General features: G+C 48.1%; 3 non-coding genes across 3 annotated transcripts; 2 read left to right on the forward strand and 1 right to left on the reverse strand.

The window, feature by feature from the left end:
- The first annotated feature begins 6470 nt into the window (after positions 1–6470).
- trnap-agg (transfer RNA proline (anticodon AGG)) lies at positions 6471–6542 on the forward strand. The gene has a single exon. It is a non-coding gene; the product is annotated as a tRNA-Pro (tRNA).
- A 2117-nt stretch (positions 6543–8659) lies between these two features.
- On the forward strand, positions 8660–8731 carry trnap-agg (transfer RNA proline (anticodon AGG)). The gene has a single exon. It is a non-coding gene; the product is annotated as a tRNA-Pro (tRNA).
- Positions 8732–9489: 758 nt separating this feature from the next.
- trnaa-agc (transfer RNA alanine (anticodon AGC)) lies at positions 9490–9562 on the reverse strand. Its single transcript has one exon. It is a non-coding gene; the product is annotated as a tRNA-Ala (tRNA).
- Positions 9563–21827: the final 12265 nt, after the last annotated feature.

The raw sequence follows: 21827 nt of genomic DNA on the forward strand, positions 1-21827 counted from the left end.
AAAGTGCCATCACCAGTTGCTCATCCTCAGTTAACCATATATTCTCATATGCCATGTTCTAAATGTCCCATTTATTTTAAAAAGTTCTTGTAAAATGCAAGATTTTAAGACTTTTTATGATCAGAAGGTAAGGTTGTGGTAAATATGCAGAAAGTGCCTGTGAACTTATGTTTTACCTTTGTCTTATTTACTTATTGTGTTTGTGTTATTGTGAGTTTTGAAAATTGGTTTACAATTTTCTGAAATGTGTTTCACACAAAAATTCTATTTGGATAGTCACTACTTACATATTCCCCTTTACTGAGGATAAATACAGTAATCCATCCCGATTAGTACTTTTAAAAATTACTGTAAAGAGCCATCTACAGGTGAAAGGCGGCATAACATCACAGCAGCAGCATTTAAGGCAGAAGAAGAAGCTGGCGAATAAGAAGCCAGATTCAGCCTCGTTAATGCAATACCATTGGGTGAGGTGGAAAAATATTTCTTGCTCTGAATCCTAACATTTTTATAGGAGGTGTTCTAGTACTTCTTGCCTCAGATAAAACTACCAATACACTTATTTCTACTCCATTAATAGCAGCAGTGTATCGGTACTGAGTCCTAAATGTATGTCCTGTCATCATATAAAATGTCAAAAGTTTCGACTGCATTCAACTGATCAAATTTCTCTTCGATGACAGTTATAATGTTATCCAAAATACATCCGAAACAAATTTGCACTGTTTTTTTTTATCCAGAAGAGCATCATCATGAGACTCAAAACATACCTGTTTTTTTTTCTTTCCAGGAGGAAGGATTGTTCAGATGCAAACATTGGTCCAAAATCAATGTACTCTCCTATCGCTGTTGCTTCTTTAAATCCTTCATTTGAACGTCAATATTGAGGGATGATATCTTACACATTTTGGTTTTCTTTTAAAGCAAATTATATTAAAATATGAGCCTCAGTTATAGTTGTCTTGGAAGTTTCGGAAGGTATAATAGACCCCCTTGTGCCATCAGCTAAAATATGATAAAATACAACAAAATGTATTTACATAGAACAGCATTTGTGGTTACATGTATATTAAAATTAAGATAAATATACAAAAGTATTATGCTTGTCAAGTTCTCCAACAAATCTGTGTCGTAATTTTAAATATTCTAACTAAGGATGCATCGAGAGCATAAATGAATTCTTCTGCCAGCCGTTCGAAGATCAAAGTCCTTGGCTGAATATGATGTCCTTGAATGTTGGTCATTATTGGCAATTCCCAGTGATATTGACTTATGTACTTAATTGTTTAACAAAAACATTCACATTTCCTGCAAATATCAAGTGGGTTAAGGTTTTGCTAAGAAATCCGAATAAGTAGAGATGAGATTTACATTGCAATAATGAGAAGTGCATTTCTGGGTAGGCTCAAACCACTAACCTTTCAATTAACAGAGACTCACGTGTGTCCCTTTTCTCCATTTGCAAGCTTCTGATTAAAAAAAAGAAAATAATGCTTCTTTCTTACCAGCCTGCGATATACAAGGCAAGATTTGTATTTCATCTTTCGCAAGCTGTATGAATTTCATGAAAAGCAAGTTGTTCTAGAAAGAAAATGAAAACTTGCATTAAACAAAATCAAGCTATACATAATCATCCATAGTGATACATTTTGTAAGACAAGACAGGAAGAAAAGCACTGTTGGGATTTGAACTCAGCATCTCCTGAGGAAAGCATATTAACCAAATCAGCCAAAGTGCCATCAGTGTATCGACACCATGTCTGACTCAGTGGTTGCAGCTGACTGTCACTGGAGGACAGTTCATCGTGAACAAGTCAGTCTGCATAATGAGGGGGAAGAGACTGACTTCTGTGATGCAGTATCGACAGATACTAACCTTCTGTCCAACTGTTCTCTGCTGCATTCTGGATTAGCAGGTAAATATTGGTTTCCATGCATGTGTAGGGGTTTTGTGTATTTACTGGGACAATTATTAATTGTAGCAGTAAGTCACAAAATGATTCTTTGATGGCTATTAGAAAACCGACCTTGCGGGTTAACTCATTAACGCACACACACTGATACTAATACACTTATTAATACATAAAATGTGCATATAAACATAACAGATCTTAAGAGTGTGGGTTAGCAGAATACAAAAGGTATATATTAAATCACTAAGAGTTCCAAACCAAGAGGGACATACATTCAGTATACCATTCATTTAGACTGTTTCGTAAATGAGCTGGGATTACAACTTCTACACTAGATACTCAAAAGCAAGTACATCACTCATAGGTATTAGATTGATATCAATTGTGGTTGAGGTAACAATGGAATTCTCGAGCTGTAATGCAGAATGTTGAATACTCATCCGATCTGTGTGGATTCAGATCTCCCGCGGACACAAAGAAGCAGTGGCAGGCTGTTGCTGTGTGCAATCGGCGCTCTCTGGCTTGATGCCAGGCAGTGGCCGGTGCGGCTGGCGAGAAGGAGAGGAGGGAGAGATTCCTGCTGCGATGCGCTGCTAATGCTCTTTGAAGACTGGCTAGTTAGTGTTGGCTGAAACTAGCAGAGCTTGTGCACATGGAAAGTGACTGCAGGTCCAAGCAAGTCACACTCTTTAGATGGGAAGAAGACCAGTTCGTTCCCGATGTAGCGCTAGTCCTGAATCCTGAGATTCAGCTGTCGACAGTTCCAACCGTAGTTCACTCGTTGATCAGGCGAGCTTTGGCGGTGGAGTACCGGTGGTTCACGAGGCTGTCAGCTGGGCTAACCTTGGGCAGATCTTTTTGTTATGCACGGGCAACCTCAGTTCTCGACTCTTAGAACAAAGTTAAGTCCTGGCACTCGGACGCACTGGCCGTCACGTGATTGTCCGAGCTGAGTCTGAGAACATCCTGGAGGGACACCTTCTGGGCATTGTGCTGCCTGTTTTATCTGGAGGAACTACGGTAGTACAGTGGCTTAAAGTTCCGCGGGCATTCGAGACACACGTGGGGTTACCCTGCCCTTCCAGTTCCTGATTGGCTGATTGAGGTGGAGGATGAGTATCAATGACCTCTGACCTTGTAAACCTTGGGATGAGACTCTCCCATGGAATCTCCCAGACAGTAAGGCGCCAGAGATGACCACTTATTAGGGTGGCTGGTGAATCTCAGCCTTGGGAGGTGTTCCTTATCAGGAAACTCTATCAGCTAGAAAAACACCTTAAATGTGAACCAGATGGAATGGCCTCTCTGTATCCAGCTGCACTGAGATGAGGGAGAGAGGGACTAGCAAGGGAGCAGCAAACTTAATTCCTGTATTTTAAATACGCCTTGCCACTACAGAACTGCCCTTAGAAGAAAAACATCTTCTATGATAGTGGTACAGTCCATCACACCCCTCCTATAGCCTTTCAAAGAGAAAAAAAACTGACAACAAAGTATGTCTATGTGTGGTAATCAACCAGGTCTTACAAACATTCTTAAACCCTTCCACCTCCTTTCATTGCAAATGATTTGTACATGTTAGAAGGTTAATTTTGGCTTCTGATATTATGGTGGATTAAGAGTCCTGGAATCTTTGTAGAAGGACAAAAGACGGAAAGAAAGAGCAGTGTAATCATGGCCAAGAGAAGGCAAATGTTGGACTATCTGCTTGGAGTGAATGGAGCAAAACGTAGGCAACTCCTTGAGCAGAACCTGCTTCATCCTTCAGACTGGGGTTTCTGAAGATCTGTACATTTGAACTTTCAAAGTGACTAAAGTAAAGGAGTTTTCCCTTTTTACCACATAATTCCCACAGATCAACACTAACAGAGAGCCTAATTCCAGCCAGGATTCAATCACTGTCTCTCAGGCATCCCAGCAGTGGATTTCATGACTTCAGAAAGCCATCTTCACCAGTGGAGAACTCAATGCTCTGAGGTTTACTGGCAGAGTCTCACACTGGGTAATGTTAGATGTTGATAAATAATGTCCTATGGAATTCTACTATTGATAAATTCTACTATGGAACTGTGATGTGTCCTGAAAAAAATCTTCTATGATAGTGGTACAGTCCAGCACAGTCTTTAAAATAGAAAAAAAAAACGGACAGCAACAAAGTAAGTCTGTGGTGTAATCAACTAGGTCTTGCAAATATACTTAACCTCTTCCAGCTACCAACATTACAAATGCTGTTTACACATTAGATGGTTATTTTTGGCTTCTGATATTATGATGGATAAAGAGCCCTGGAATCTTTGTAGAAGGACAAAAGATGGAAAGAAAGGGCAGTGTAACCATGGCCAAGAGAAGGGAAATGTTGGAGAGATCTTTTTTCATTCACTTTTTATCATTGTTTTTCCAGCCCAACAAAGATCAACATATATGAGCAGGCGTCCTGTGTCAAATCCAATCTGCATTCCTTCCAAGCATACAGGAATGTCAGTGAATTAAATATTGACATATGAAAATACACAAAAATATGCAATCACACATATGCAGTTTGAGCAAATATAAGACAATAACCAAGAACCACAAACTACCAGGCATCTAGTATCATTAGCAGTTCAGGTGGGGAGCTGCGTTACCATGTGTAGGCTGCAAAGGAACAAGTAATAGGTCTATTCCATACTTAAAAGAAAAGAAAAAAAACACAACATTTCAGCCGTGGAGCCCTCACACCTGAAGAAGGCTCTACGGCTGAAACGTTGTGTTTTCTTTCTTCTCTTTTCATCTAGTGTCATTAGCCTTTTAACAGTTCCTGTCAAAATAAAATAGAAATGGATAACATTCTAGAGAGAGTTTGAAATACCAAGGTACAATTTAAAACATATCTCTTCCACTACAACCACAATATTTTGGAGAGATCGTTGAACCTCACTGTTCTGACATGTCCGTTGGCCTCCGTCCTGCTTCAGCAATGAATGTGGCGGGGCACATTCTGAGGGAGATGAGGTCAATCAGGTGGCAGGAAAACCAAGCTAAGCTTTTTTTTGAGATCCTGAAAACGAAAGAAGGGCCATGTATATGTGTGCAGCTGGATATGTAATTGCAGGTGGCGTAGCAAATTCTGCTGAAGCCCCACTGCCTGGTGTGGACGGTAGCTGTGCATGTTGCAGCATGTGAGATCAAGGGGGCATGTCATGTGTTTCAGCACTTCACTTCATTCAGTAGCACATGATTCCCTGAGTTCTTTGGATGACCTGTGGACCGATCTTTCACGATGAAGAATTCCTTAAGAAGAATAGATCTCGGCCCACCATCCCAATGCCTCCGTCTCAAAACAGCAACCTCCAACTGCCCTTAGTCTGCAAGGCAGTCCTTTCAAATGCGATGACAACGCCGGGACCTTCGTTGCCTATTGTACGAGCTGAACTTTTGTGCTCATCAATTCAACGCTCTTTCCATCAACTCATCTTGTCTTTTGACGCTTCGTGTTTTGCGCTCCTTTGACTATCGGCATATCGGGTGACTGCAAACACTGAAGTTCTTGCTTACGGAGTGTGGAACATTGTTTTCAAGTGATCGCTGTTCTGTCATGTTGACGCCGAGTGAATCTTTCTTTGGCAACATGGGCAGGCTGACAGCAGTGCGAGCGAAAGTAATGGCAAATTTCTTGACTTATTTCTGAATGTGAATGTTCTTTAGAAAAGGGATGCGGCGTTGCTTCTCGCCCGTGTAAAGGTCACGCATTCCAGACGTGGTTATGAGCGAACAGTTGCCGCAAGTGTTTGAAAAGAGCAAGAGAGGAAGCAGCCCTGCCCCGTGTGAGGATCAAACTCAGGCCCTTCAGATGACGAGACTGACGCACTACCAATTACGCCAACAAGCCCAGCTGCAGTACACACACCGGAAAGTTTGCCTCACATGGATTTCAGTCGCCCGTTCCCTAATCTTTAGACGCCCTCTGCTGAATGTTGCATTTGCCTTTTGATCTCACCGATACATTTTTGGTCTGTTTCTGTTGCGAGTCCGTCTTTCAGATCTCACCTAGCACAAGTCTCTGTGGCTGAAGTGGCCTCTCTGCTTCAGCATCGTGCCCTCACTCAGCCATTAAAAATGTCACTCGGACTTCTGACATGCTGACATGAAATGTCAAGAGAGAGGGGCGGAGTGACGCTTAAGCCAGAGAGAAGATGAAAAGGGGGCGTGGCTGCGAAATGCTTGACAGCTGCACGATGCTCTCCATATAAGGCGGGACCACAGGCTAAAGGACACCTTTTGGCACATCAAGCTCTAAGCACACACCTGGAGGATGCGGGAATTGATCCTGCTATCTCCCACATGCAAAGCAAGCGCTGTACCATACAAGCCAACCCCCCTTGCTGGGACTTATGCCTCGGCGTCACCTAGTGCCGCTTGTTCCCCTCTTACCGGGCACAGTTCACTGCCCTTCGTCTGCAAGGCAGTCGTGTAATTGCAGCTTTCTTGACTTATTGATGAAGGTCTGACTGGACGAGCGAATGGCGCCTCTCCCCATCCTCAAGCTCGCTGACAGATTGAAATGGAAAGTGCTGCTGTGGCTCGTTGGTCTAGTGGTATGATTCTCGCTTAGGGTGCGAGAGGTCCCGGGTTCAACTCCCGGACGAGCCCTCGTGTGCTCTTTTCCTCCTCTTCCACAAGACTGGGAACTGATATCCACATCACTTCGCAGCGTCTGCTTATGGCAAACGATGGAATGTGACTAATGACTGAACGAGCCTGGTGAATTCTCATCACGTGGCACAATGAGAGCGTGCAGTCAGCTGTCCAAGGCGGCAACCTCATTGCTCGTTCAAAAGAACACGTACTGAAAACTCATCACCACTGTGTCGTAGATGAGCACCGCGATCGCTTGTTGTCATGCGTCCTTACTTGGGAAATGCAGAAGCAAAAACTGCCCTCTCTCAGCCACCGAAACGTGTGCGGCTCGCCTTGCGCTCTCTGCGCCTCACATATTTGTCGAGCTGTCTGCTCTTCTTTCTGTTGAAGTAATCAAGTTACGGGGCGTCCTGCAGCCTATGATGTTCTCACTGAGAGCTTTCAAGATTTGAAGGAAAACTACGAGCTTGATGGCTCAAGTCGAACGAATGTGATTGTTAAGCAATCGATGATCAAAAGCACGTCTTCTAACAATTCGTGAGAGTATTATCAGCACTGTTTTCACTCGGATATACTTTTCACTTGCTAAGCTGACAAATTGGACGAGAAAATGCCGGAGACGCACTCAGTGCAGACTGAGGTTGGGAAGGAGGTGTGGCCCTTCAACGCTTGACAATTGAAGGACATTCTCTCCGCAACGGAGGAGCACCTGTCAGAAGTCGCAGAAGCTAAACAAGAGCACCGGGCTTCCGGAGATCCAAACTCAGACCTGGAGGATGCGGGCATCGATCCCGCTACCTCTTGCATGCTAAGCGAGCGCTCTACCATTTGAGCTAATCCCCCTCGCATCATGCATCTCGGCATCATGTCTTACCGCCTCTGCCCCTCTTACCGGGCACCGCCCACTGCCCTTGGTCTGCAAGGCAGTCCTTTCAAGTGCGATGACGACGCTGAGACCTTCGTTGCCTATTGTACGAGCTGAACTTTTGTGCTCATCAATTCAACGCTCTTTCCATCAACTCATCTTGTCTTTTGACGCTTCGTGTTTTGCGCTCCTTTGACTATCGGCATATCGGGTGACTGCAAACACTGAAGTTCTTGCTTACGGAGTGTGGAACATTGTTTTCAAGTGATCGCTGTTCTGTCATGTTGACGCCGAGTGAATCTTTCTTTGGCAACATGGGCAGGCTGACAGCAGTGCGAGCGAAAGTAATGGCAAATTTCTTGACTTATTTCTGAATGTGAATGTTCTTTAGAAAAGGGATGCGGCGTTGCTTCTCGCCCGTGTAAAGGTCACGCATTCCAGACGTGGTTATGAGCGAACAGTTGCCGCAAGTGTTTGAAAAGAGCAAGAGAGGAAGCAGCCCTGCCCCGTGTGAGGATCAAACTCAGGCCCTTCAGATGACGAGACTGACGCACTACCAATTATGCCAACAAGCCCAGCTGCAGTACACACACCGGAAAGTTTGCCTCACATGGATTTCAGTCGCCCGTTCCCTAATCTTTAGACGCCCTCTGCTGAATGTTGCATTTGCCTTTTGATCTCACCGATACATTTTTGGTCTGTTTCTGTTGCGAGTCCGTCTTTCAGATCTCACCTAGCACAAGTCTCTGTGGCTGAAGTGGCCTCTCTGCTTCAGCATCGTGCCCTCACTCAGCCATTAAAAATGTCACTCGGACTTCTGACATGCTGACATGAAATGTCAAGAGAGAGGGGCGGAGTGACGCTTAAGCCAGAGAGAAGATGAAAAGGGGGCGTGGCTGCGAAATGCTTGACAGCTGCACGATGCTCTCCATGTAAGGCGGGACCACAGGCTAAAGGATACCTTTCAGCACATCAAGCTCTAAGCACATACCTGGAGGATGCGGGAATTGATCCTGCTATCTCCCACATGCAGAGCAAGTGCTGTACCATACAAGCCAACCCCCCTCGCTGGGACTTATGCCTCGGCGTCACCTAGTGCCGCTTGTTCCCCTCTTACCGGGCACAGTTCACTGCCCTTCGTCTGCAAGGCAGTCGTGTAATTGCAGCTTTCTTGACTTATTGATGAAGGTCTGACTGGACGAGCGAATGGCGCCTCGCCCCATCCTCAAACTCACTGACAGATTGAAATGGAAAGTGCTGCTGTGGCTTGTTGGTCTAGTGGTATGATTCTCGCTTAGGGTGCAAGAGGTCCCGGGTTCAACTCCCGGACGAGCCCTCGTGTGCTCTTTTCCTGCTCTTCCACAAGACTGGGAACTGATATCCACATCACTTCGCAGCGTCTGCTTATGGCAAACGATGGAATGTGACTAATGACTGAACGAGCCTGGTGAATTCTCATCACGTGGCACAATGAGAGCGTGCAGTCAGCTGTCCAAGGCGGCAACCTCATTGCTCGTTCAAAAGAACACGTACTGAAAACTCATCACCACTGTGTCGTAGATGAGCACCGCGATCGCTTGTTGTCATGCGTCCTTACTTGGGAAATGCAGAAGCAAAAACTGCCCTCTCTCAGCCACCGAAACGTGTGCGGCTCGCCTTGCGCTCTCTGCGCCTCGCATATTTGTGGAGCTGTCTGCTCTTCTTTCTGTTGAAGTAATCAAGTTACGGGGCGTCCTGCAGCCTATGATGTTCTCACTGAGAGCTTTCAAGATTTGAAGGAAAACTACGAGCTTGATGGCTCAAGTCGAACGAATGTGATTGTTAAGCAATCGATGATCAAAAGCACGTCTTCTAACAATTCGTGAGAGTATTATCAGCACTGTTTTCACTCGGATATACTTTTCACTTGCTAAGCTGACAAATTGGACGAGAAAATGCCAGAGATGCACTCAGTGCAGACTGAGGTTGGGAAGGAGGTGTGACCCTTAAACGCTTGACAACTGAAGGACATTCTCTCCGCAACGGAGGAGCACCTGTCAGAAGTCGCAGAGGCTAAACGAGAGCACCAGGCTTCCGGAGAGCCAAACTCAGACCTGGAGGATGCGGGCATCGATCCCGCTACCTCTCGCATGCTAAGCGAGCACTCTACCATTTGAGCTAATCCCCCTCGCTTCATGCTTCTCAGCATCATGGCTTACCGCCTCTGCCCCTCTTACCGGGCACCGCCCACTGCCCTTGGTCTGCAAGGCAGTCCTTTCAAGTGCGATGACGACGCTGGGATCTTCATTGCCTATTGTATGAGCTGAACGTTTGTGCTCTTTCCATCAACTCATCTTGTCATCTTACAGTCTGGGTAATTGGAGACTGCACTGTTCTGCTTCCTAAGCTCATATAGGGGTTTTTCGCATGAAGCCGTATTGAACAGTATTTCTCGCATTGTGAACATGTGCACACAGCGGTCCCCCGGGTTCCAGTTAGTGCGTAATTACGCATCGATGAAAAACGAAATTAGCTCACTGAAAGTTTGATGTAGAGAATGTGGAAATTTCCACAAGTTGTGGTCTTTAAAATGCATTTGGTTTGAAGACGTTCTGTGCTTCCATTGTGACGATATGGACAAAACAATATTTGAGCGTGGTAAAAAAAAGTCATAAAAATGGCAAAGTGAAGGCTGAGAAAGCATTCACAATGCATTTTATACACAAAGCAAGTGTTTTTGTAACTCTAAGAGATTTCGCAAAAGCACTACAGGTGTGCCAAAATCGTTTTTGAACTTCAAGCTAACTTTACCCCGGTCTTAGAGAAAGGACTACCTTTCACTTCTCTGTGTTTTCTTTCACAGCGCTGTGCACTTCTTCATTGCTCTCGCTTTCAGAGCCTCTGCACAGCACACGACTCAACATCAGGAAGCACATTGAAGTGAAAGCAGAAAGCGCTGCGACATGCACTGTGCAGATCCCACCACACTAAGAGGTGAGTGGGTCTGTTCGATCACAGCACTAGGCGAATCCCCAAACAGTGTGCGTGGCAACAAAAAAAGCTGCTCTGTTTTGAACTGGGGACATTCCACATGTGAGGCTAACGTGATAACAACTACACTATGGAAACGGTGGGAAATCATGCCCAGTGGCCCAGTGCTGAGCTTCGCCAATGCTATTCAGGGGCTATTCAGGGGCCAATGCTATTCGATGTGAATTGAATGCTATTCAACTCGCCAATGCTATTCAGGGGTGGAAAAGGGTGGAGCCGTGTGTGTCTTTTGTTCAAAGACACCCCCATCTCAGAGCTGGAAGTACAGGCCTTCCTCCCGCAGGTCCACAAAGATGTTATTTTTTAAGAAGATCCTGCGAAAGTCGGCCATCCGCCTCTCAGCCCTGCAGTAGGCCAGACTGAGAGAGAAGCAGTCCTTCACCCTGGCAATGTACAGCCTGACAAGGTCTGGCTTCAGGCCATTGTACATCATGAGGTTCCTCCTCTCCCAGACAGCTGTCCTCGTTAGGCTGAGGAGGAGGTTCACTAAAATGGCGTTAACCCCCCTCTCAGACCCGCGGTACCCAAAGAGGAACAGCTCTTTCCAGGGCACCCCGTCAAGAACAGCTCCTCGAACAGAGCGAAACAGGCCATCCAGCAGATCCGTCAAGTACGCCCTGGCTCGAGCTGGGGGAAGATCTTACCCCAGAACACCTCTGAGACCGGCACTCTGAAGCGTTTCGCCACCATCAGCCTGTAGAACATGCTGGTGGTGAACCCCAGGAGGTCCACCCCACGGTCCCCCCACTTCACCCTCAGCTCCGGCCAGGCCGGGCCTGCTGCCCCGTCTTGTAGATGGAGCTTCTCCAGCCAACTGTCCGGGAGACCGAGTTTGAGCTGCTCGTAATCCTGACGGATCTTACTGACAGGCAGCTCATCGTCGACCTCTCGCACAGCATCGACAATAGCCTGGGTGGGCAGAAATCCGTCCTTTACTTCATAAAGAAGATCCTTGACCTTGGATATGCCAGCCTCGTAGAGCTGCCTGTTCCATCGAGACACCAGCAGGGGGTCGAGGAACAGAGGCTGTTCCAGAATCTGGGCCCGGGTCTCCGGCGTGTAGGAGACATGCTGGGACATGAACTACCCCCTCGCCAGCAGGACCTCCCTGTAAAAGGAGGGCAGATGTTTTATCAACCCCGGAGTCAGCCTCACCAGGAGAGTCTCCTGCCCCAAGCCCCCGCAAGTCTCGAGGTAGCTTCCCATACCAATCTTCCAAATGCTGACATTATCCAGGTCAAGGAACTTCTTCACTACTTTCAGCCTAAAGCTTTTCAGCTTCAGGCCTACATCACACAGCTTCAGCCCACCCCTGGAGATTTTCCCAATGAGGGTGTCATGAGTGACCCGCGGAGGCTTCCCCTCCCACACGAATCCCACCACCAGTTGCCTAATCTCATTCTCTACCCGTTCAGGAAGAGGCATCACAGACAGTGGGTACCACAAGAGGGACAGGCACAGTGTGTTAACGAGCAGGACCCTTCCCTTTAGGGTCAGGGACCTGTGTCTCCACCGATTTAATTTGCCCTCATCTTAATGAGCTTCTCCTTCCACAGGAGAAGCCCAGTGGCCTGCTCATCAGCGTTAATGTAGACGCCAAGGACCTTCAGGTGACCCGTCTCAACCCTGAAAGGGTAACCGAAGAGCGGGGCAAGGTCTGCCCTCCCCACCGGCATGACCTCAGACTTCTCCAAGTTTACCTTGGCGCCCGAGGCAGCGCAGTAGGCCTGCACCACCTCCAAAATGGCCGAGATCTCCGCCACCTCTGCCAACGTCAGTCTGGTGTCGTCAGCATATTGGTAGATCAACGAGGTGGCGGTGCCCCCAGGCAAGGTCACTGGAAAGAAGCTCGTGAGGGAACCATTCACCTTGACACAGCTCACGATCCCCTTGTACACGAGCCTCACCCAGGAGATGAAGGCCTCGCCGAAGCCAAAGCTCTTCAAGACCTCAAACAGGAAGGAATGCTCCACCCTGTCGAAGGCCTTCTCCTGGTCCAGTTTCAGGACGTATCCACCCCTCGGCTGCTCCCGCATAAGGTCCACAACATCTCTGATGGAGCACACCGTGTCCGCGATGTCTCTCCACTTGACGCAGTAGGTCTGCGAAGGCGACAGGATCCTGGGCAGAACCTTCCCGAGCCTGAGGGAGAGAACACGAGTTAGTATCTTATAGTCTGTGTTCAACAGACTGATCGGGTGCAAGTTTTTCAAAAGGGAGGGATCCCCCTGCTTTTTGTAGACAAGAGAGATCACCCCCCTTCTCATAGATGGGGTCAGAGCGCCGGTCCTGGCAATCTCCTGGAACACCTCCAGAAGGAGGGGCCCCAGGGACTGCTGAAAGTGTCTGTAGAGCTTGGAGGAGAGCCCGTCCCACCCAGGGCTCTTGTTAGGAAACGAGCCCCGAAGTGCTTCAAGCACTTCCTCCAAGCTCAGCGCACTGTCACAGAGCTCACGATCGCTCTGTGACAGGCGGGTACTCACCCAAGCCAGCATGGCCTGGGTCTGCTGCTCATCCACCCATTCGGACCGGAACAAGGCGCTATAAAAAGAAAACACCTCATTCCTAACGGCCTCGGGGGCAGAGAGCCTCACACCGTCCTCTCCCACCAGCTCCTCGATGAAGGAGCTGCGCTGCCTCTCCTGCTCCAGGCCGAAAAAGAACCTCGTGCTCTTCTCGCCCTCGGCCAGATACTGGGCTCTGCTGCGCACCCTGGCTCCTCTCCACGTCTCCTCCTCCAGGGCTTGCAGCTCACCCCTCAGCTCCAGCAAGAGCTCGCAGCCCCCGCCGTGATCTGCCAGGAGCCCGAGCTCTGAGGTGATCCGAGCCCGAAGCTGTCTCTCCCGCCTGGCCTTCTCCCGCCCCCGGGACAGGCCATACTAGATACTGAACTCTTTGATGGCGTACTTGAGATTATCCCACCAGACCAGCTTTTCTGACCTATACAGGGGACACTGCAGCTGCTGCCGGATAAGGTCTTCTATGCCCTGACAGAATGAAGCCTCCCCAGGAGCGCCTTATTAAAGCACCAGAGGCCGGGGCACCGGTCCTCCTGTGCCCCTGCTAGAGAAAAGTGAAGCACAGCATGGTCGCTCAGGGTCATGAACACATAGCGCATCTGGCTCAGGCACGGGAAGAGACTCATGTGCCCCTGCAACAGGTCGATCCGGCTCTGTCTCAAGACACCTTCAACGACCTGCCGCCGAGAAAAGTCCCTCCGCGCACACTAAGCCTGACGCCACGCATCCATGAACCAGTGAGCTTCCGCACTGCGCTCCAGGAAGCTGCGAGCAGCACTGCTCTTAAAGGTCATCCCAACCGCGACATCGAGCGCACTCAGTGCACAGTTAAAATCTCCGACGACCAGCCCTGGCTGCTGAAAGCAGCTCGCCTCCAGCTGCTTGAAGAAGGCGAGCCGCTCAGCTTCCCCATTGGGGGCGTAGATGTTGCTCAGCAGCACGGACTGTCCAGGAAACCCAAGACAGACCTGCAGGAGCTGGCCCTACGTGTCGCGGTGCAGGAGCCTTACGCTATCGTACACTCCCCTCCTCACCAGCACAGCCACCCCCCTCCTGCACAGGCTGGAGGTGTTGCTGTAAAACAGCTCCCCGTCCCACTGTGCTCGCACCTTCCGGACACACTCCTCGTCCCAGAAGGTCTCCTGGAGGCAGACAACATCCGTCTGCCCCAGCAGAGCTAACACTGCCCCCAGCTTTGCTCAGTCCCTCAGCCCGTTGGCGTTTAAAGAGGCGAAAGTTGCCATCACGCATATGGCCATAAGAGTGAAATTAATTCTCCGGCCCGCGCGACAGTTCCCCCGCCCTTTCTGCCACATTCTCATTGCCAACACTTGCCGCTTCCTCCCCACCTCCTGTCTCTGCCACCGCAGAGACATCAGGGATGGGTCTGCGGACAACTCTTGAACTGGGCTTCAGGTTGGGCTGAGGCCTGACGTGGTGCCACTGGATCCCAGCCTTCGAGGGCCCAGGCGGTTGTACCCCGGCTTGCCCACTCCCCTCCCCCTCCTCCCTGTCCTCCTTCTCCACCCCATCCATCTCCACCACCTCCCCTTCCCCCTCCATCTTCATGCCCTGTAATACCCCTCCTCCGTCCCTGCCCCATCCATCTCCAGACACCCATCCTCCATTCCTACTTCCACCACTTCCCCTACCTCTCCTCCCACGACCATATCCAACTCCCCTTCCTCAGTCTCTGCCAACGGTGCCTGACCGAGTATTGAAGAGGCTCCCTCACCTGGCAGGCCGGTGTCTTGTGGCCGCTGCAGGGCAACTGGGCGCTTCCCCTCAGGCTCCTCTGGGTCCTCGGGCGTCTTTTCGTCTGGGCCTATGTCCACCTTGCCAGGGTCTTTTCGCCGTTGCCGCTGCCGCTTGGTCACACGCCTCACAGCAGCGCCTTTGCTGACCCCAGCAGGCTTCTCATGCCTGGACCCAGAAGAGGGCCCTGCTGGCTCACTGGTAAGCTGGAAAACCGCTGACGGTGATGGTGGTGGTGGTGCTGGTGCCGTCGCCTCCTCCCTCTGCCTCTCTCCCTGCACAGGCTGGGGTGTCAAAAGCCCACTGGTACGCTGAGGGGCTGCCTCTGGTGGTGGTGGTGCCCGTAGGATCTCAGCTGCACCACGCTGCACCGCCGCATGTTGTGGAGCAACCTCCCTCTGCTTCTCTTGCGGCACAGAGTGGGATGCAGCAGGATTGTTAGGGCAACGGGGCGCCCCTGCTGGTGGAGATGCTGGCTGGTCCCCGGCTCCTTTCTGCTGCGCTATACCCAGGATTGGAGGGGCCTCCCTCTGCCTCTCCCCCATCACCGGCTGGGGCATTGCTGGCCTCTCCATGCTCAGCTGCAGCGGCCACTCGTAGTCCATCTTCAACCCCCTCGGCGTTGCGGGCAGCTGCTCCTGCTCCGGCTGGATCTTCCGGCTCCGGCTCGCAGTTGCAGCTCATGAGCGCATGGAGGCAGTCCGGGCACTTGGCAGCGGTGCAGTTCCTGGCGCGGTGGCCGGGCTGTCTGCACTCATAGCAGAGGAACTCGGGGCAGTCCTTGGCAATGTGCTCCGAGTCCAGGCAGACATGACACACCCTTTGTTGCTGGTCGTGGAGGACCCTGAAGTACTGGTCCCCCTCTGCCGTGGCGAAGCGGGTGCTGTATGGCAACGAGGCTACATGCCATCAGCAATGGTGGTCCCAGGGCAGTGGCGCATCCTGATGTCCGAAATCACTCTCACCCCCCAGCTACTCAGCTTCTCCTTGATAGTCTCGTCTGAGATATATGCCGGGAGGTGGAGGAAGGAAACCACTACCTCCTTCTGCTCCAGCCTGCGGCAGGGTCCGCGTGTTCTTTTGAGTACAGAGTCAGTTCAAACTCTTTTGGCGTCTGGGGGCGGCAGGCAAAAAGAGAGCCCTCCCCACAGACGCCATGCACCGCTGCGATAATAGCACCCGCAGATGGTTTCTCCACACAGCTCACATCCACCACAACAGTATGCGCCCTTGCAAAAACCCGCCGGGGGGGTCGATCCGAATTCCTCATCCTTCTCTTTCCTACACCACTCTCCTCCTCCACTACAATAACATTTTCTGCCTCCATGTTTTTTCCTTCCATTAAAACACAAACAGGACTCAGAAAGCAACAAAAAAGCAACAACAAAAAACCAAAAGTCTCTCCCCTCCCCAAACAGCGCTAGGCTGAAGGGGAGGGCTTCAAAAATCAACCAAAAATTCACAAAAAACCACAAAAAACAAAGTCTTACTTGAGACAAACAAATGCTCTATTCCTCTCCTTCTTCCTGCTCTCACGCTGACCACGGCCCCTGTGACGTCAGAGGGCCTGCTCAAGGGGGTGTGACCGTAAGCGAGAGCAGGGCTCAATGGCACCTTTCTTATAGAGAGGACAGCTCCGTCACCTCTTTTACGACGCTGCTTTTTTCCCTTGCGTTTTTCTCTTCTTCCCACGTTCTCTCTCTTCACTGCCTTCGTCCCCACTCTATTTCACTTCAGTCTTTCACTTGTAGCGGCAATGCTTGTTAATAAGACAGAATTAAGTGTTGCTGTGCTTTTCCAAATGAGGCCCCATCTCTCTGTTCATCTATGTAGTGCAGCCAATGTGAAGCTATTCATGCAGGCTGATTTAAAGATGTTTTCTATTGATAAGGGACAGCTCCCAAATGGGGATGCACTTAGCTAAGACTGGCTATCATGATCAATGGTCATCCATTGGCGCCTATCTGTCTAGGGAGTGCCAGATGGACATCTGGACTGCATTCCTAAGTGTCAGGAGTAAGTGACTCATATCTCACCTTGATCAACCAATCAGGGACTGGTAGGGCCGAGTAACCCACGTGGGTCTCTGATGCCAACGAAACTTTCAGCCAATGAACAAGCTGAAGTTCCTCCAGGTAAAAACAGGCAACACAGAACTATTCAAAGGAGAACTCCAGGGGTGCGAGACAGTTCCAGGGCAGGACAGCCCAGGCGCAGAAAGGCTCCCAAGGGCAGGACATTCTCGCAGCGCGCCTCCTGACCATCCTGAGACTCAGCCCGGACAACCACGGAACGGCCAGTGTGTCCGAGTGCCAGAACTTTCCTCTATTCTAAGAGTCTAGAGCGGAGGTTACCAGAGAGTAACCAGAGGATCCACACGAGGTTAGCACCAGCAGCAGGCCTGGTGAAAAGGTCAGAACTGTGGACAGCTGAATCACTATTCAGAACTAGCGCTTCATCAGGAACGAACCGGTATTCTTCCTCATCTGCTGGGACCCACACTCATCTTTTCTCCTGTGCACAAACTTTGCTAGTTAAAGCCAACACTAACTAGCCGGTCAGTGAGCATCAGCAGCGCACCGTCGCAAGCCACACAGCACAGCCTGGCACGGAGCCAGAGAGCCTGCAGGATATCTACATCCCCAGAGATTGGATGAGCATTCAACTGCACTGCATCACAGCTCGAGAATTCAATTGTTATTCCAACCAGTTGATATCAATTTAATTCCTAAGAGTTACGTACTTGTTTTGAGTATCTAATGTAGAAGTTATAACCAAGTTCATTTACGAAACGGTCTAAATGAATGATATACTGAACGTATGTCCTCTTGATATATGTAACTCTTCGTAACTGATTGAATATATACCTTTTGTATTCTGATAACCCTCTCGATAAGATCTGTTAGGTTTACATGCATATTTTATGTATAAATATTTTATTAATAAATATTTCCTCGTGTATTAGTACCTGTGTGTATGCGTTGTTTGAGTTATATCGCATGGTTGGATTCTAAGGCCATTAAAAGAATAATTTTATTATTTACTGCTACAATTAATAATTGTCCCAGTAAATGCCCAAACCCTACAGAACTGGTGCCTCGTGAGAGCACACTACAACTGTATTATTATTATTATTATTATTATTATTATTATTATTATTATTATTGAGAGACAGGCTCACTGTCTGTTCCTCAAGCTGGGACAGGAGATCACACACTGTATTTTTATTATTGAGAGACAGGCTCACTGTTCCTCAGGGTGGGACAGGAGATGACATACTGAATTATTATTATTGAGAGAGAGGCTCACTGTATGTATTTTTATTACTGAGAGAGAGGTTCACTGTCTATTCCTAATGCTGGGAAAGGAGATCACACACTGCATTATTATTATTGAGAGACAAGCTCACTGTTCCTCAGGCTGGGACAGGAGATCACACTGTATTATTATTATTGAGAGTCTGGCTCACTGTTCCCCAGGCTGGGAGAAGAGGTCACACACTGTATTATTATTATTGAGAGACAGGCAAACTATCTGTTCCTCAGGCTGGGACAGGAGATCACACACTGTATTTTTATTATTGAGAGACAGGCTCACTGTTCCTCAGGCTGGGACAGGAGATCACACTGTATTATTATTATTGAGAGACAAGCTCACTGTTCCTCTGGCTGGGAGAGGAGGTCACACACTGTATTATTATTATTGAGAGACAGACTCACTGTCTGTTCCTCAGGCTAGGACAGGAAGTCACACACTGTATTATTATTATTATTGAGAGACAGCCTCACTGTCTGTTCCTCACGCTGGGACAGGAGATCACACATTGTATTAATATTATTGAGAGACAGGCTCACTGTTCCTCAGGCTGGGACAGTAGATCACACTGTATTATTATTATTGAGAGACAGGCTCACTGTCTGTTCCTCAGGCTAGGACAGGAAGTCATACACTGTATTATTATTATTGAGAGACAGGTTCACTGTCTGTTCCTCAGGCTGGGACAGGAGATCACACACTGTATTATTATTATCGAGAGACCTGCTCTTTCCTGACTGTTCCTTAGGCTGGGACAGGAGATCATAATCTGCTTTATTATTATTGAGAGACTGGCTCACTCCTGTCTGTTCCTCAGGTTGGGACAGGAGATCACATACTATATTATTATAACTGAGAGACAGGCTCACTTTCTATTCCCCAGACTGGGACAGAAGATCACGCACTGTATTATTATTGAGAGACAAGCTCACTGTCTGTTCCTCATGCTGGGACAGGAGATCACACACTGTATTATTTTTATTGAGAGACAGGCTCACTGTCTCTTCCTCAGGCTGGGACAGGAGGTCACACACTGTATTATTATTATTATTGAGAGACAGGTTCACTGTCTGTTCCTCAGGCTGGGACAGGAGATCACACACTGTATTATTATTATTGATAGACAGGCTCACTGTTCCTCAGGCTGGGACAGGAGATCACACTTTATTATTATTATTATTGAGAGACAGGCTCGCTGTCTGTTCCTCATGCTGGGACAGGAGATCACACTCTGTATTATTATTATTGAGAGATAGGTTCACTGTCTGTTCCTCCGACTGGGACAGGAGATCACACGGTTTATTAATATTATTGTTGAGAGACATGCTCACTGTCTGTTCCTCTGGCTTTGGCAGGAAATGACACACTGTATTATTAGTAATGAGAGACAGGCTCAGTGTTCCTCATGCTGGGACAGGAGATCAAAAACTGTATTATTATTATTGAGAGACAGGCTCACTGTCTGTTCCTCAGATTTGGACAGGAGATCACACACTGTATTATTATTATCGAGAGACTTGCTCTTTCTTGACTGTTCCTTAGGCTGGGACAGGAGATGATAATCTGCTTTATTATTATTGAGAGACTGGCTCACTCCTGTCTGTTCCTCAAGATGGGACTGTGGATCACACACTATATTATTATTACTGAGAGATAGGCTCACCTTTAATTCCCCAGACTGGGACAGAAGATCACACACTGTATTATTATTATTGAGAGACAGGCTCACTGTCTGTTCCCCAGGCTGGGACAGGAGATCACACAATGTATTATTATTATTATTGAGATACAGGCTCACTGTCTGTTCCTCAGACAGGGACAGGAGATCACACAGTTTATTAATATTATTGTTGAGAGACATGATCACTGTCTGTTCCTCAGACTGGGACAGGATATTCCACACTGGATTATTATTATTGAGAGACAGGATCACTGTCTGTTCCTCAGGCTAAGACAGGAGATCACACACTGGATTATTATTATTGAGAGACAGGTTTAGTGTCTGTTCCCCAGGCTGGGACAGGAGATCAAAAACTGATTTATTATTATTGAGTTACAGGCTCACTGTCTGTTCCACAGGCTGGGACAGGAGATCACACAGTTTATTTATATTATTGTTGAGAGACATGTTCACTGTCTGTTCCTCTGGCTGGGGCAGGAAATGACACACTGTATTATTATTATTGAGAGACAGGCTCGCTGTCTGCTCCTCAGGCTGGGACAGGAGATCACACACTGTATTATTATTATTGAGAGACAGGCTCACTGTCTTTTCCTCAGGCTGGGAAAGGAAGTCACACACTGTATTATTATTATTGAGAGACTGGCTCACTCCTGTCTGTTCCTCAGGTTGGGACAGGAGATCACACACCGTATTATTATTATTGAGAGACGGGCTGACTGTCTGTTCCTCAGGCTGGGACAGTGGATCACACGACGTTGCGCTGCTGATGCTCTCTGAAGACCGGCTAGTTAGTTTTGGCTGAAACTAGCGAAGTTTGTGCACAGGAGAAAAGATGACTGTGGGTCCCAGCAGGTCAGGAAGAAGACCAGTTCGTTCCTGATGAAGCGCTAGTTCTGAATAGTGATTCAGCTGTCCACAGTTCCAACCTGTTCACGAGGCCTGCTGCTGGTGCTAACCTCGGGTGGATCGTTTGGTTACTCTCTGACAACCTCCGCTCTCGACTCTTAGAACAAAGCAAAGTTCTGGCACTCGGACACACTGGCCGTTCCGTGGTTGTCCAGGCTGAGTCTCAGGATGGTCAGGAGGCGCGCTGCAAGAATGTTCTGCCCTTGGGAGCCTTTCTGCTCCTGGGCCGTCCCACCCTGGAATTGTCTCACAGCCCTGGAATTCTCCTTTGAATTCCCTTTAGAATAGTCTTGGAGCTCTGTGTTGCCTGTTTTTACCTGGAGGAACTTCAGCTCGTTTATTGGCTTAAAGTTTCATGGGCATCAGAGACCCACGTGGGTTTCTCGGCCCTACCAGTCCCTGATTGGTTGATCAAGGTGAGATATGAGTCACTTACTCCTGACACTTAGGAATGCAGTCCAGATGTCCATCTGGCACTCCCTAGACAGATAGGCGCCAATGGATGCCCATTGATCATGATAGCCAGACGTAGCTAAATGCATCCCCATTTGGGAGCTGTCCCTTATCAAAAGAAAACATCTTTAAATCAGCCTGCCTGAATAGCTTCTCTGTGGCTGCACCACAGAGATGAAGAGAGAGATGGGGCCTCATTTGGGAAAGCACAGCAACACTTAATTCTGTCTTATTAACAAGCATTGCCGCTACAATTAGTAGGAAGAAAGATACAATATTTTGAAAATGTAATATGTTTTAAAGGATTAAAGGGAAAAGAAATACTTTATATACGCAAACTAATTCTACTGAGCTCCTCTAAACAATATCGCCTGAAGAATTGTCAAAGCACAGTGTATCAATTTGGGTGACAGTGGGGGAAAAGGATCACAACATTGAAAACCACAAGGCTTATTTTCAACAACAAAATTTGTGCTTGATAATATTTGACAAAAAAATGAATATTACACGCACGGAAATCAATATTTACCATTAGGGTAGAATGCAGCATAGAACAGTTGGATAGAAGGTTAGTGTAACTCTATAGTGCATCACAGAGGCTGGTCTCTTCCCCTCATTATGCAGGCTGACTTGTTCACAGTGAACTGTCCTCCAGCGATAGTCAGCTGTAATCACTGATGCAGACATGATGTTAATACTCTGACAGCATCTTGGCTGATTTGGTTAAAGTGTTTTCCTATTAAACAGGAGATTCTGCGTTCAAATCCCAG

This window comes from Lepisosteus oculatus, chromosome 14 (genome assembly GCF_040954835.1).
Source record: "Lepisosteus oculatus isolate fLepOcu1 chromosome 14, fLepOcu1.hap2, whole genome shotgun sequence".
Classification (NCBI taxonomy): Eukaryota; Metazoa; Chordata; class Actinopteri; order Semionotiformes; family Lepisosteidae; genus Lepisosteus; species Lepisosteus oculatus.